This window comes from Hypomesus nipponensis, chromosome 5, assembly GCF_054491055.1.
Source record: "Hypomesus nipponensis isolate SF chromosome 5, ASM5449105v1, whole genome shotgun sequence".
Taxonomy (NCBI): Eukaryota; Metazoa; Chordata; class Actinopteri; order Osmeriformes; family Osmeridae; genus Hypomesus; species Hypomesus nipponensis.
Window position 1 is genome coordinate 4785204 of NC_140365.1, and position 16597 is coordinate 4801800.

A 16597-nucleotide genomic window follows, 5' to 3' on the forward strand; every position below is an offset into this window, starting at 1 on the left:
GTAAAATACATAAAGGGCACACCTAACATCCGACTTTTTTCAGTGCACTAGGCCCCCAGTTCAACTGTTTATTAACGTAGTCCACGTTGGTCATTATACATTTTTTTTTTAGTACCATTTCACACCCCGGTGTGGAACGGCCGGATGTCTGACCGATATAAAACACCTATACCTTGCGCGTGGCCTTATGCGTAAATCCAGTGCGTTTGGTCACACACAGGGGTGTTTGCCGTTTGTCAGCTGCCTAACAACAACACCTTATTGGTAATGTTTGGAATAACAGTGGCCTTCTCTCACACGCGTGCCTACTCGGTAAGCCGGTGTTAACTTGTGCAGTAGCATTTTACCAACCCTCTGATCTTTACCCGGACTTTAGCAACACGGCGCTGCAAAGTAGGCTACTTCAATTGTAGTTCAAACCACAGTAGCCAAAAATGCAGTTCATATAGGCCTACTCTGTCATTTGTTAGAAACTTCTTTACACAACTTACTTTCTGTAATATTATTAAGTTCTTTGAGTGTTCCACATGGCCTATCAAATCTTTCGAGTGGAGTTATTGATTTTTTAACGAATTAACCAATGTCCACAATGATTTGGGATACTTATATTTAGGTGCAACAGTGGGAGATGGTTTCTTAAAATGTTCCCACGAGAACAGAGACCCCAGAGACAACATTTGCAGTTTATTACCTGTAAAATGTGAATACAATTTAGGAAAGGGTGTTTGGAAAACTGCTTCCCAGATCCACACGTTGAAATGAAAACAATGCCATTCAAAAAATGAATCAGGTTTACCGTTTCAATGATTAAACACATTTCCACCAATTCTCATAGAGCTCATTAGAACATTCTAAGTGGAATATATTTTGTGTCACTGCCAACATAAAAAAATGAATGTTTGTTCTAACATGCACGTCTGTAGGTGCGTCTCCGCATGTGAGAGGAAATCGCAGTTGTCGGCTGCTAACACCTCACTCTAATTACAATACGCGTGCCAGTTCTCTCCTCAGCACGTGCCGTTTGCTATGGGAGTGAAAGGCTGCAAATGAACAGTGTCCGTGCAGTGTCCTTAAATAATAATGAAACAAGATATTCTGAACTGAAAGAAATTGCCAAAGATTTTATTACTGTATTGCTTAATACCCATGGCGTTTGGAGTAAATACAGACTATTCCGTGACCTTCCTGACCACCAAAATATAATACATGACTTTGGATGAAAGCGTCAGCTAAATTAATTAACCTAAATGTAAATTACTTATTTAGGACTACCCAAGGATTCCACGCATGTACTATATGTGTAGCGGTGGGAGAAAGTCTCTGGAGAGTTTCCCATGAGAACAGGGACCATATAGAATACATTTGCAGTTTATTACCTGTTAGAATTTATACATCGTTTAGTAAAGGGTGTCTGGAAGCCAGTGGTTCTCAGCTTCACACAAACTAGTGAGTTAAACGTGGGATTTGCAATCACGATTTCTCACAGTTGGTAAGATAAATATCAGGCTAGATCCATGGCAAATATGTAGGCCTAGCCTACTGTATGTATAAACAACGAGACAAAGTCTAATTTAATTTATAGAGATCTACACAATGCTTATTGCAACCATATTTTACGCAGTTTGCAAAACGTAGGCCTATTGAACAACTTCCAAAATGCATTACATTGATAAAAGAATATACAAATAAAACCGAGAGTAAAAGTTTGAGTCGATGCGTAATATATGCCAACTGAATTATTTCCTGTATCATCTGTCTGAGCGTCTCTGCGTGTTGTGAACACGCTTGCCAGGTTTGTGACTTTAGACTTACCGTTGTGCAAAAGTTTTTTATCAACTTGTATTAAGCACACGTTTAGTTCAGTCAAGACAATCACGTTTTACATTTGAGCATTTATAGTTACATGACATGGACATGTAGGTTTGACTTTGGCGGAGTGGATGGTCTAAGGGAAGCACTCCCTGCCTCCTCGATGCAACACACACATGACATATGAGCCAGATTATATCTCTATGAGCAATAGAGATATAATCCCCTTGATGGATAGAACATACAGGGGGAGAAGGGGTTGGTGGAGGGCGGCAGCAGCACTGATCATACAACAACCCTTGTGAGTGTATGCGTGCGTATTATGCTTTTCTTTTGATGTGTCTCCTTATGTGCGGGGAAACAATCGCATTTGTCCATTGTTAACACCTCACTTCTAATTACAATACGCGTGCCAGATCACTCTGTAGCACGTGCCGTTTACAATGTGAGTGATAGGTTGCAAACGTTCTAACTCACCATGCAGTGGCCTTTAATATACAAGTAAAGAAACAATAACTTTTAAACTAAAACAAATGACCAGAAATAGTATTCTAATTATTCCTTGCCTTGAAGTTCTCACACTCATCACTTTTGAAGATGGTGGTTCTAGTTGGTGATCTACCAATCATGTTGAAAAAACCTTAATCACCCATGCACAATAAGACATAAAACAATGTAACGTTGACTACATTTAAATCATGCCATGTAAATTTACTCAAACTAGAATTAAATATGAGGTTCATAGTAACATGCATTTATTCATTTGTTGAATATTTACAGTGCGCCTCAAGGACTGTTGCGCGCGTCGCAGTGATTGGTTAGCTGGTGAGGGGAGGAGCAGAGTCAACTCACGGAGTTAAAACGGTTCTGAAAACTGAGATGTCACATTCAGCACACCACATCTTCTGTGTGTTTCTTGTTGATTGTATTATTAACGTTCCCTGGAATGAAAAAGTGAAACGAAATGCAGAACGAAGTGGGAACTACAAGTATGGATATTACAATGAAACTTCAAAGAGCTGAGACAGCGAAAATGTGCAAAAAGGTAATAATTCATTTTGACCGTTTGAAATTCTATATTGTTAATGTTCGTAAAATACTGAAAATTGACGTTGGACAGACACCAGATTCAGTTTAATTTGGTGGATATCAACAACGACAAGTGTCGAAGTGTGACATCCCACTGACAATCTCTTCCATCTCTCATAGCTTCTCAAGCCTCAGGTGGAGAGGCGACGCAGGGAGAGACTCAAGCACAGTCTGGAGCGTCTGACAGCCCTGCTGCTGAAAGAACCACAGCAGGTAACCACCTTCAGTCTCACTCACAACTTCCCCATGCTGACTCTCTTAAAGTAGCATGTGGCTGTAGACACTCCCTGGTTGCAGAACTGTACATTTACTTCTGTTCCCCTCTTCCTCAGGGTCAGTATCAGCGTAGAGTGGAGAAAGCTGAGATCCTAGAACATACGGTTGTCTTCCTGAAGAACACTGGTGATGTGGAGAGAAAGAAAGCGGAAGTTGGACAACATTCCTTTAAAGATGGGTTCTCCACCTGCCTGCAGAGAGCTGCACGGTTCCTCGGCCCTGAAGGAAAGGGGTTGCTGAACTCCCCTCTTGCTGGTCATCTTGTAAGCCAGGCTGTTGTGGGTGTCAGAGCTCCAGTTCACCCATCTGACATTCGGATCAGCATGAAGAGCCCTCCGTCCAAACCTCAGATGAAGATGCAGGACTCTGGGTACACACACCAGGGTTGTGGGCTCATCAAGAACCATCATAAGTCAACCCAACAAAGGGATGCCAATGTTCTCTATCATCGCCAGTCTCAGAGCCAAGTTATCCCAAAGGTCCAGAACCTCTCAGTCAGCCAGGCTGTGTGGAGACCTTGGCCTTGATCACACACAATAATGGACTGATACTGAACTTGAATTCAAATGGCTGAAAGCCTTCATGCAATTCCACATATATCTCTCTGAAGACTACTAAGGAAGTCTTTTTTCCGTTTTCTGTATCCAGTGTTGTAAACACTAGACTCTGATGATTCATTGATTTGCAGTGAATGCAATACTGTACTGAGCAGCAAATGTAAAACATGTAAATATGATGTAAATATGTTGACATTCTGAACAAAACAGAAACACTGTATACCTTGTTGGCACATCACTGTCATATTTATCTTATCTATTTTTTTGCACGCTAATTTATATGTTTACATTTTTTAAGCTAAAGAAAAATAAAAACGTTCCTCATGACGTTTGTGTCTTGATTTTTTATGCATACTTGTGTTGGTTGGTTATTAACATACATTTGTCAGCACGTGCTGTTTTTCAGTGTCAGCACACTTGCAAATGTCAAACATGCATTGCCGGTGCTTTCGCACCTATAGTGTTATGTCGCGTGCCGGAAGATGAGAGAAAGGTCCCAGTGGGAGCCATTTTTCCACACCTCAGGGCTTAAAGGAAGAGTTTGGGTCATTTCTTTGAACTTACGCCTTTTGTGGACATAGACGTCCGTTAACATGAAGCCTATATTGCTTTCAAGTCCAAATATGGTTGCACAAGTGATCTCAACAATTATATGTTGGTTGTAAAATAACCATCAAATACTTGAGAACATTTACTAGCGCTAGACTCCAAAGGGAATTAGGAACAACGATATATTTGACCAAATAAATTGCTAAACAATTAAACAACTTCCAAAAATATAAATACTATTCACGTTCCGTCAAAAATTTCTGTGTATAGGCTACATGCTTCCTTCTTTTCGACTTCCAACACTTTGCAACGTGCACCTCCAGTTCTTCGAACATGACAATGTTCATTAAAATGCTGTGGTTGATAATAGACCGACATTTAGATCTAAATATATGGTCCATGATGTGCCATGCTGGGAACATGTACTGGTCCCTTTCCCTTGGGAAAGGGGACTGCAATCAGTTCTCTAGTACCTGTTAAAAATAGTACCAAGGCGCAATAAAGTGTAGGCTAGTAAGCAGCCGCCTCTGATGTCGTGGGAGTTTTGGTTGGTTCCCCAGTTTATTTCCACTCACACGTTGACTTCTTTAACACATTGTATGAAAGTATTATTCCATTAATCATATAAGTGTATCTCGTTCAAGACATAATTCATGAATGCATATTAGGTGTATGCGTAAAATGGGCATAAGGCACGCTCCTGAACAACCATTGTCATTGCGTGGCATATAGGCCTACTTTTTCATGTAAAAGCGAGGGCCCATAATGGTCACGCTTCCTTTAATAGCAACAGTTTCAAACTCCGGTGTCAAACGGGAGGAAGCCTGTCCGGCTCATTCTCACACCTCTCCTCACGCGTGGCCTTGTGACCGGTTTCACACTTGTCCACGGGACTGTGTTTCCGCAATTTTATCGCATTTTTGACGGAGACACATATAGGCATGTGCTCTCTCCATCAATTAAATTTGTATTTAACAAAAGCAAATGCAGAGACGTGTTCGGAAGCATGCCCAGTTAGCTCAAACAGACACATCATTTTTTCTCCATCGAACTAAACTAGACGTAATCTCAGCCCTAACAGATGCTAACATTAATTGATATTTATTGGGAAAACATACATAAACGGCCACACATGAGAGACACTGTTTGTGCAAAGGGGAGCCTTTTCCAGGTATATTGACCCTAAATTGATGCACAATCTAAGTAAATGTATATCTCTGAAAGGCAGACCGAATGAAGCTGTCGAGTCGTTCAAAATGAATGATCACTTTTGTCATCAAACGAAGTCAGCAGTGAATCGCATGTTTCATTTTTTAACAAATGTTATTTATACATGTTTCATTTAGGGTTTATCGAAGATTAGTGGCGTTCTCAGTTCCCACTTTCAAAATAGCAGTTCTCCAGACCTTTTTGCGCGTGCCATTTGGGCAACTTAAGTCCCTGTTGTGCCATGACTTATAATCCTCTGGTTGTCACCTTTTTAAATTCACACGTATGTGACACATTTGGGGAAGAGCTCGCAGTTGTTCCTTCTCGACACCATCACACACGGCTCATTACAATAAGCGTGCCGTTTGTGACTGCTGGGTGTCTGAGTGTTGTTGGCGCGGGAGTGGGAGGGGGGGCGGGCGGGGGAAACGACCACTCTTTGATCTCACTCCATAGCAACTCTATCTCTCGGCCTTCACGTTTTTATACATGATTTCATCAAGTGCCATGTTAACTTCATTTGATAGGTTTACCTGTCTTGATGTGATTACACGTGTTTAGACTTATGGGTGATGGTTCAGACTTACATCTTCAAACTGTAGCGCATGTATTTTATAGTTTATAGTTGTCAAAAGTGGGAAGTCTTTCAAAGTTGTCTGTATAGACGACGCATCCAGCATTGGTTACATCCCAAGATGGGAGGAGCTCAGAGTCTCCTTCAAACTTAGTGGCCTTTAAAAGACACTGAAAAAGAAGAACGTCCCATTCACAAATGTATACCAACTGACAGTGCACTCAAGACTACTAACTACTTGTCATCAATTTCAACTTGTGGATACTGCCAATAACTTCAACAATCTTGTGATTATTGATAACGCTATTACAGAGCAGATCAACCCTGGTGGAACAGCGAGCAAGAACATGGATAGAAAGGTAAGAATCCCTTACAGCATCAATATAGATTGCCTCTTAACTGTATATATAAGCTGCAATATGTGATTACATTTTTAATGTTCATGCCAATACCAATGCATACTTTATGAATAACAACATGCGCCATGGCCTTCAAAAATAAAATGTCCACCACAGTAATGGCATAAATGTCCTCTTAAATAATGACGCACACCGTGTATCTGCTCCTGATGCTGCCTGTCGACAGATACACTTGTGAGACCTCCCAGTGACAATCTCTCTCATCTCTCATAGCTTCTCAAGCCTCAGGTGGAGAGGCGACGCAGGGAGAGACTCAACCACAGTCTGGAGCGTCTGACAGCCCTGCTGCTGAAAGAACCACAGCAGGTAACCACCTTGAGACTCCCCCACGCTGACTCTCTTAAAGAAGCTGTAAACACTTCCTGGTTGCAGAACTGTACATTTACTTCTGTTCTCCTCTTCCTCAGGGTCAGTATCAGCGTAGAGTGGAGAAAGCTGAGATCCTAGAACACACGGTTCTCTTTCTGATGAATACTGGTGATGTGGAGAGAAAGAAAGCGGAAGTTGGACAACATTCCTTTAAAGATGGGTTCTCCACCTGCCTGCAGAGAGCTGCACGGTTCCTCGGCCCTGAAGGGAAGGGGTTGCTGAACTCCCCTCTTGCTGGTCATCTTGTAAGCCAGGCTGTTGTGGGTGTCAGAGCTCCAGTTCACCCATCTGACATTCGGATCAGCATGAAGAGCCCTCCGTCCAAACCTCAGATGAAGATGCAGGACTCTGGGTACACACAGCAGGTTTGTGGCCTCAACAGGACCAATCATAAGTCACCCCAACAAAGGGATGCCAATGTTCTCTATCATCGCCAGTCTCAGAGCCAAGTTATCCCAAAGGTCCAGAACCTCTCAGTCAGCCAGGCTGTGTGGAGACCTTGGCCCTGATCACACACAATATTGATAATTACACGTTATTATAATATTTAAAATGGCTTCACTTGCTTGAGAGCCAGGCTGCCACACAGTTTTCCTCCGACAGAGATTGGACACGAAGGACACCAATTACAAAGTGTTGTGAACACTAAGTTCCTTTCTGCCATACAATTACCACTGTGCCACACAGAATTGCATTTAGTAAAATTGTAAATATTGTAGATTAAGCTATATATAACATGCACCATGACGTGTAGGCTACTGTGTAACTTTTAGTTCTCTTGTCATTATTTTGCACACTAATTTATATGTGAATTCTCTAATGTTCATGTTGTCTGTTGGAGTACACAATAAATCCTTCCATATGTTTAAATCATGACTCTTGGTAAAATCCTAATAGTTTATTACACAACCACAAACATACCATCAAAAGTGACGCACCATTATAATCACAACCTTGAGGACGACTCTTATCTGCTTGGAGAAATTCCTAAGATGCGCACAGAACGTGGGGAATGAATAGCATGGCTGGAAACACATTGTAATTTAAACTCAAAACACCTATTGTGGCACGAGCATGCAAATGTTGAAGCGTACAATTGACACGCGCCGATGTCTGTGGCGAGGGGGGAATCAAAGAAGTTGATTCAAATGAAAGGATTAAGTCACACCGTTTAGGCGTGAGAGGATGAAGCTTTTATTGCCCTATATTCATTCAGGAAAGCGTGAACGTGTTGGCTTGTCATCCGTTCTCATGTTAACACCCTTTTCAAAGTTTCCATTTGACCACAAGGGAAACTTGATTAGTTCCCATGCAGTCTTCTCACCTCAACGGCATGCTGACTTTGAAACAAGTAGACCTAAACTACTTTAAAATTGGAGGCGCAGATATAGATGTAACTTTCTTTATCCACTTTTAGGTATCTGTGATAAGAACGCTATGAACCTGGGGTTTACCGCATACATAACATTGTTTTCAGTTTCAATCCACTTATCGTCTTCAGCTCCTAAGACCTGCAGTTTGTTTCAATATCCGCAAGAGGGAGACATAGTATCACTCCGGGTACAGAAAAGTTTAGATGTTTTACTTCGCTGTGTATTTCTTGCTTGCTCGGATTATATTTTCAAATTTAATTTCAGTGTTGCGGTTTAACCGGGGGGCATTCCAACCCAACAAGACCCGAATTAATTTCTCACAGTCTTAGTCTCAATCATAGTATAAATAAGATGTACTTGTTCAAACATGAACTTAATTGTGGGAAAACTTAAACACAGTGGAAGTATGTATCTCTCTGTGTCTAAATCAGTAGCTGACTATGTGCCTAACCCTAGCATGTACAGTACCAAACACACGTGAATTCACAACATTGAGCGCTCTTCATTTGTTGTAGAGAGCATGGCTGAAGAAGAGCCTGTTGAGGGCTCTCAGGCTCTCCTTTCTTTTGTTGCCTTCCAGTGTGCCGTGAACGGAGTGTATCTCACACGTGGCGACAGCTTGACACCATGTCTCCCATTGTGCACCAATTTACTGCTGCACAACAGCTTCAGTTGGGTTAGAAGAGGCCTCCCCCCTCTCCCTCTCTCTAATGTAACAGGGGAGAAAAGAGGGGAGCGGGCGAGCGGGGGGGGGGGTGTCTCTCTACTGTGCCCCCCCCCCCCCTCTCTCTCTCTTTCTGCTTCTCTTTTCTCATGCTAATGTGGTCCAATCCCGGTCCCCGGTGCTCCATCTGCCCTCCCTGAGGGCTGGGGCCCCCAAACGTTCCAGACGGGGCCCCATTGTTGCTGTGTGTCCAGGCAGAACACGACGCGTAACACCAAGCCCCTCCGTCAGGAGCACGAGCCTGCAGGTCATTATCCTCCCATGTGACGAGGGAGCGCTCTCAAACGGAAGAGAGGAGAGCCAGCTCGCGTGTGTGTCCCCCCTACTCCCCCCTCCACTCCCCCTCCACCCCCCCCACCCCCCCGCCCCTGCGTTCAGCGGCCAACAGTTTTCTCTTTCATTCATGTCTGCGTGTGCCGCAGCCCTGCTCCACTTCCTGTCTGTCATCATCTGTTTGGTAGGAATAGTCTTGTGGGTGACCAGGCACCACTGGAGAAAACACGAAATAAGTTCTTAGGAGTAGTATTCCTTCCTTCAAAATAAATAGTATTGTCATAATGATGTACCTGTTAATGTCCTCTATGTGTTTGATCATTTGGTAATTTTGTGTTCGGGCATTTTGATCATTCGATTAGAACCTATTCGAATAAGGAACAACATATAATTTTGTCTCCCCTGAAACTTGCATTCTCAACAGATTTGCTCACAAGGCCCTGGGACATCTGTGTAGCTGCAAGGTGAGTGAACTTGTTCTTTTGCCCACAGCACCATGACAAGCAGATTATGTGTTGCCGTTGGGGTTGATAGCGTTTCCCCCTTCCTTTGCAAAGCTCCAGTTGAAAAAGCTGCTGCTGGCTGCATTGAGATTAGTTATTGAACTGGCTTAGCCAAGGAAAACAAGGCAGCCTCAGTGGCACTGCACACAATAGGCCAGCTGTCAGTGGGAGGGGCCTGCTTGGGCCGGCGCCGCCATGGATAGGGTCTTTGTGTCAGGCCCTGCCTGCTGATTGGCCGGGCCTATGAATTTATGCGCCTCGGTGCTAGCAGGCACACCACGCGCTGATTAATATTGACACAAGGCTTGATTGAGGGCAGGCAAGTGAACAGGGTGGGGGAGGGGTGTGGCTGGCCACACTCCACATAGACAAGAAGGATGAGGAAGAGGGAGAGGAAGTATCCAATTCCTCTAAGAGTGCAGTGAGTTCTACTTTGACTGTAACTCGTAAAGAAGGCTCAACTAGGGACATGTTTAGACATGATCCCCCCCCCCCCCCACCCCCCACACACACACACCCTATACGTCTGAGGGGATCTTGATGCAGCGGACGGAAGGATAGACACCCTGCTCCTTAGGATGCTGCATTACATGTTGACATGAGCGTAGGCTCTCTCTCTCTCTATCTCTCTCTCTCTCTCTCTCTCTCTCTCTCTCTCTCTCTCTCTCTCTCTCACTCACACACACACACACACACACACACACACACACACACAGGCTCATTACATTCACACTCCCCATCCCCCCAGTCCCAAGTGACCATTCGAGTACACTCCCATGCTGCTTGGCATTCAGAGGTGCATGTCATGACCACTCCCTCAGCAATGCTGCTTGAGTTTCTGTCGGGGAAAGAACCAACTTGTTCACCAAACTAATAATCTATCTCTCATTGTGATGTTTCAGGCCTGTTTGTTCTGGTTGATGCACTTCAGGCGTTGTCTTTGAAATGGCAACCGCATGTGATCAAAGCTCCCTGGACAGAATTTGGAAGAGAAATAGACAGTGGAATCGTGTCTTTATTCTGTGAGCAAAAAACGTAATCAAAACCTTCCCTTTTGTACAGAAATTGTACTGATCTTTTACTAGTAAGAGACAATAAGTAATTAAATAACAATGCACTCTCCTCTTTTATGGGACATGTCTTCTGCAACTCATGTTCGTTCCTGTTTTCGAGGATTCCCCTCTGGAGATGTGCAGGAGTAGAAGGGGCTGTCAGGGGAGACCAAAAGAGACTGCTTTGTTACGTGCCTGTATACAGTGTGTGTCCAGGACTTATGGAGGCCAGGGGCTTGATCCTAACCCTGGACTGAGGTGTTGTCAGTTTTCCCTTCCCACCAGCAGCAGCAGCAGACTCTGAGCTGTGCTGGCCTGGTTCGTACCCCCGGCTGGTTCGTACCCCCGCCTGGTTCGTCCCCCCGACTGAGTGGCAGCCTGGGTTGACTCTGAAAACATTCAGCTGGGTGAATTATTCACTCATCACAGCGGGCATCGCTGTGAGCAGCAGCTGCCATCTCAACCACTCAGCTCTCAGGCATTCAGAACCCAGCTCCAACTGTCAAACTCAAGACAGGTCCAGCACGCGCTACCTAAGTCAAGACAGAACAGAACCACCTTGCTAGGATGAAGATCGAGGTAGTGACCTAGCTTTCTTTTTGGCCCAGTTAAAAGGCTTGGCCCAAACTGGGTAAGGTGTCAGGACTGCAGAGATGTCTGTTGCTGACTTGTCTCTCTCTTCCTGGGTCAGTGCAGCATGTACCCTCAGGGTCAGTGTGGAGACAGTTGTTTTGTAAAGCTGCTATCATATCCCAGTTTTTCAAGCTGACACCTGCGTTCAGTTATTTAGACCATGTGTGACTTGTAACAGCACCGATTTATTTACAACACTCTTCAATGTTTGAAAACCAACTTTTGAAAACCAACGTAAAATAATCTGCAGTTGTGCACACTGTAATTTCATGAACAGACCATACGATGGTCTTACCATACGATTATTTCACAGATTTTGGTTAATACCACATAAAGGTTATGGATACAGTCCATGGTTTAGTATGTCACTAAGTAAAAGACCCACTGACCTCAATTCGTGCCTAATCCCTACCATGTCTGCATATCCCATGTCCAGCAGGAAAGGCCAGTGGTGTGGTGATGCTAGTGGTGAACATGCCTGCAGCAAGGATAGAGGGCTCATGTGAGCGTGACCCATTATCTGTTACACTGGTCAATCCACAGCAGAGAGGAAGGCTCGTTGGCAGATATTAATCCGCAGTGGTCAAATAAAGAGCTTTAAACCTTTGGACAAACCACTAAAATGTTAGTTGGAGCCTTTCTCTGTCTCCTCTCTAATCCAGCAGGAGACGGACGACCCCGGTCCTGATCCAGAGATCAGACTCCTCTGGGATGGGCAGAGTGCAGCGCACATGCCCCCGTTCCCTTAGCAATGTTATGAAAACCGACACCACAGATTCATTAGAGTGACTGTTGAGCTCGAACTTTCCAGTGGGATGACAATGGTAAGGAGCTTACCCCCCCCTTCCCCCTACCCCCCCCCCCCTGCCCCCCCAGCTGAATTGTAATGTAAACGCTTTGAAGTTTTTGTGGGACAAACTGGTTCTCGTTTGCCTGTGGAACAGACGGATTGGTGGTTGTGAAAGAGGTATCTTTCCCACAGGTTTCCCATGCTATGGAGGGACACACTTTCCCGTATATCTTCCCTTCCAGCTCCCCCACCCCTTTCTGTCTCAGCGCTGCCAGGCTTAGCAGGGTGGAGGAGTCCCATTATAAGCTGTGTGGTCTAAGTGCTGCTGTGATTGACCTGAAAATGGGTGTGCAATGGATCTGACTGTCCTGTTCTGTCACCAAACCTCTCATTTACTCCTCCACTGTTATACCCCAGCAACATTGATTTGAACATTTCACTTGAAGGCCAGAGACCAGAGTCCAAATGCACTTTGATGATTCTTTTGGGGTCGCCTTGCTCAATTGAACCGCAATTATCAGCCTTCTATTTTGTCTGAACATTTAGCACATTTTAAATGGAGCCAGAATATGTCAAATGAACGGCTTTTGAAATGTAGATACTGTGTTGGTTAACTCCATCTTACTCATACAAAATGGACCTCGGCAACTTGTTAACACATCGAGGTCATGGAGTGTGGACAGACTTCCTTTTAGAACACCAATGAGAACATTAGAGGTTGAGGAAGAACCGAAGGAGGAAAAAACCCGTTCTTCGTGATCCCAACCAAACCCGATCTGGTTCCCCATTCAAATGCCATCCCGATGTCACGCTCCCATGCAAATACCTGGCCACCAGTGCATCCCCCCTCCCCCCGTGGCCATGCAAATAGACCAGGCTCACCATGTGGGAGTCGCCTGCACAGTTGGTGGGCCTCAGACAATGATCCCTCTCTCTGACCTGCCTCCTGCTGCCTCTGGGGAGCTTCGGCAGGGACGGGGCCCAGCGCGGCTCATGGGTAAAACATGGGGCCATCTTCAAAGGAGCACATCAGTCATCTGGCCGGGTTGACAGGTTTGGTAATGCTTGTAATTTGGTCGGGTGGAAGACACAAGCAGTGGTCTGAGCCCCCGCTACTCAACCACCTGCTGGTGGGTTGTATGTCTGGGATTCAGACCTGGATTATTGATTACTACGGACACTGCCACCGTATGAACATCTAAACCCCTCATCCCATGTCAAATTGCGAGGGTTATGTATTTACGTTGCGTGGCACATTTCGGCAGGACAACTCAACAGGAGAACGTGAGGGGGAGACGAAAGGGCAGAGAGAGAATAGGGGAGGGGGGAACATTATTGTAAACATTCATTTGTGTAGAGTGGTGACTCACAGTAAACAAAGTACGCCTTCTATTTGTTTAACTACACGCCATTCTCCTCCCACGTCCATGCTTGAAGAGAGGTCAGATGGTGTGGAACAGCCCTGTAGTTTTGCAGTGCTACAGCCAGGAAGCCCTTTACAACCCTCTTCAGTGCAACACAGTGGACAGTCAGCATATCAAAAATCCTAACTCGAAGCATCGACGATGACAGAGTAGTATAGAAAGAGCCATCGTTCATGTACGTAAAGATCAAGTTTTGCAGTCATTCTTCCAGAGTACAGTTGATTACCAAAAACACGTTCTCTTTGAGATTTTTCTGATTGCAGGATTCCAGTGCCACGATAACAAGGAAAATCCTTGAATTTCCTGCAGCGAGGGGTGATATTTTCACACCCATCACAGGCTCTTCCCCAGGACAGCTAAATATAGGTCTGGGCGGATCAGCAGGAGGGAGACTGGAGCCTGAGGCAGGGGCTGGAGCACAGGGCTGCTGTTCTGTACCACGGCAGAGAGAGAGGGAGAGAGAGAGGGGGCAGAGAGGGAGGGAGAGAGAGAGGGAGAGCGGGAGAGAGGGAAATGGGGAGACAGAGAGGGAGGGGAGAGAGACGGAAAGAAAGCGAGAACTAAGGCAACCCACCTCACTGCCTCACCACAAAGATATTTGAGAAGCATTATTAAGCTGCTGTTGATATTCATGCCGTGTTTCCAGGCGGAGTTGAGGCAGGGCTCTGGGGCTCTGGACAGAGCCCACCACCACCACCACCCCCATCACCACCCTCAACACCACTACCACCACCACCAGCCCCACCACCCCCATCACCACCACCATCCCCACCACCACCATCACCATCACCACCACCACCGCCACCACCACCACCACCACCCCCACCATCACCACCACCACCACCCCCACCACCCCCACCACCCCCATCACCACCACCATCCCCACCACCACCACCACCACCACCCCCACCATCACCACCCCCACCACCACCCCCACCACCCCCATCACCACCCCCACCCCCACCACTCCAACCACCAACCCCATCCCCCCCAGCACCACCAGAGTCAGGCTGAGCTCTCCTGATGCTAACATGGCTGCCTACCGCGCCAAAGCGGTGGAGGGGTTGCCATGACAACTTGCTTTGATTCATTACGGCATTTTCAAGGGATAGCTATGCATGGGTGTGTTGGGGGGGGGCATAGGGGAAACAGAGAATTAGAGTGAGGGAAAGATGTTGTTCTGAATTGTGGGAGGTGTGTGCTCTGAAGTCTGAAGACTGTAAGGCTACCACATTCATGTTCTTTAACACTCCCGGCATGTTCGGTGTCCTTAGACATTTTTCTGTGTCCATGACACACTTGTGGAACTTCGAAGTGGAGGTGCTTTTGGCTGCAGTATTTCAGCTGTGGCCTTGTGGTGAGACTGAGGCACGATTGGCTGGAGCCTGGATTTGGCTATTGCACAGGCTGTGGTTTTGGCTGTGGGGGGACTGGGATCCCGTAGAGGCTGTTTGACTGGGCAACAGAGGCTGGAGAGGCTGTGAGGAGGCTGGAGAGGCTGTGAGGAGGCTGGAGAGGCTGTTAGGAGGCTGGAGAGGCTGCGTGCACGCTGGAGAGGCTGTGTGGAGGCTGGAGAGGCTGTGAGGAGGCTGGGGAGGCTGTGAGGAGGCCGGAGAGGCTGTGAGGAGGCTGGAGAGGCTGCTTGGACGCTGGAGAGGCTGTGAGGAGGCTGGGGAGGCTGTGAGGAGGCTGGAGAGGTTGCGTGGAGGCTGGAGAGGCTGCGTGGAGGCTGGAGAGGCTGCGTGGAGGCTGGAGAGGTTGCGTGGAGGCTGTGAGGAGGCTGGTAGCTGCTAACAGAAGATGCCCCTGTGGCTGGTACAGCAGGCGTGCTCCAGACACCGCTCATTACTAAATGTCACCACAGAGGGTGATGTGCGGGCACAACCTCGTACGGGATATTTATAGGATTCAGTATATAAAGTTGATGGCCAGCACCAGTCCGTGGACGGAGTAAATCAGGCTCCCTCACAACTGCAGTGGCGGGTTGTCATGTCAGCCCCTCCCCACAGCTCCACCGCCGCCCTTCAGCAACCCTGGGAGTCTCAACTGGGTCTGACTGCTGCGCTCTGGCCCGCTCTGCCCCGGGCCCACCTGCCCGCCTCAAACTCCACCGAGGTGTCTCAATGACGGTTCACTAGTTGGAGGGGGCTCTGAAGGGAATCGTTTCCTGTCGTAAAATAGGACGACAGTGTGGCCTGGGTAGAGTGTGTCATGAGGTAGGGAATGTGATGGGTCATCAGTCACTGTGAAGGTCAGGCCAGGGTTCGTAGCCACACATTCAGTCACTCCTGTCAAGTGAGTCAGGGGAAACAGGCTTGGTGCAGGTCTCTCTGGATGAGATGAATGATGGTAGAGTGAAAACAAAAAAACAAAGGGTATATTGTGCTTAATGTGAGTCCCTGCGGTCTATACAAATTGTATTGGAAAATAATCTACCGCCCTCTCCTCTCACAATCAGAGATATTGTGGCACAACGTTATTCTTGTACCAAATCCTGTCGTCCCAAATGTATCTAATCTATCTTCCGTTTACACAAACGGTTGCATAGTTTTCATCGCATATGAATTGTCAATCCTCTTTCTTCGCTTGCATTCAGCCTTTTTGAATTTCATAATATCTGTGTCTTTTTTTGGAACAGAGGTGTGAATCGTTTAGTGAGCAGCCATCTCTCGACCCACTCCACACACAGCTAATGTGTTTGCTTTAGACTAACTCAGTTAACCACACACTGCGGCGTTTAGACAAGCAGTTAAGACTGTTTGAGCGCCACCCTGGCTTCCACCGTGCTGTGTGTGTTTATGAGTGTGTGTGCGTGTGTGTGTGACTGTCACCACACCATAGTGCCCATTACTGCTGGGTTAGTTACAGTGGGCCGGTCAGTAGGAGGTGACGCAAGAGAGAGGGAGCTTACTGATTGGATCAATAAACGCCTAATTACTTTGGATTCACAAACTGACCTAACTGAGCTTGTGAC